Genomic DNA, 211 nt, shown 5'->3' on the forward strand with positions numbered 1-211 from the left:
GGGTTATTATATACAACTAAACCCCCCCCCTTCCACTCCCTCTTAACCCCCCCCCTTTCTTCCCCCCATTTTCAGGTTTTTTTTTTCCCTTTTCCCCTTATAGGGGAAAGGGGGAAGGGGGCTTCGTATTATAAAATATACTTAAAAAGGGTTTCGGCACGGTGACCCTTTTTTGGGGGGGTGAGTTTTTGGCCGCTTTTGTGTTGAGTTT

The sequence above is a fragment of the Penaeus monodon genome, chromosome 34 (genome assembly GCF_015228065.2).
Source record: "Penaeus monodon isolate SGIC_2016 chromosome 34, NSTDA_Pmon_1, whole genome shotgun sequence".
Lineage (NCBI taxonomy): Eukaryota > Metazoa > Arthropoda > Malacostraca > Decapoda > Penaeidae > Penaeus > Penaeus monodon.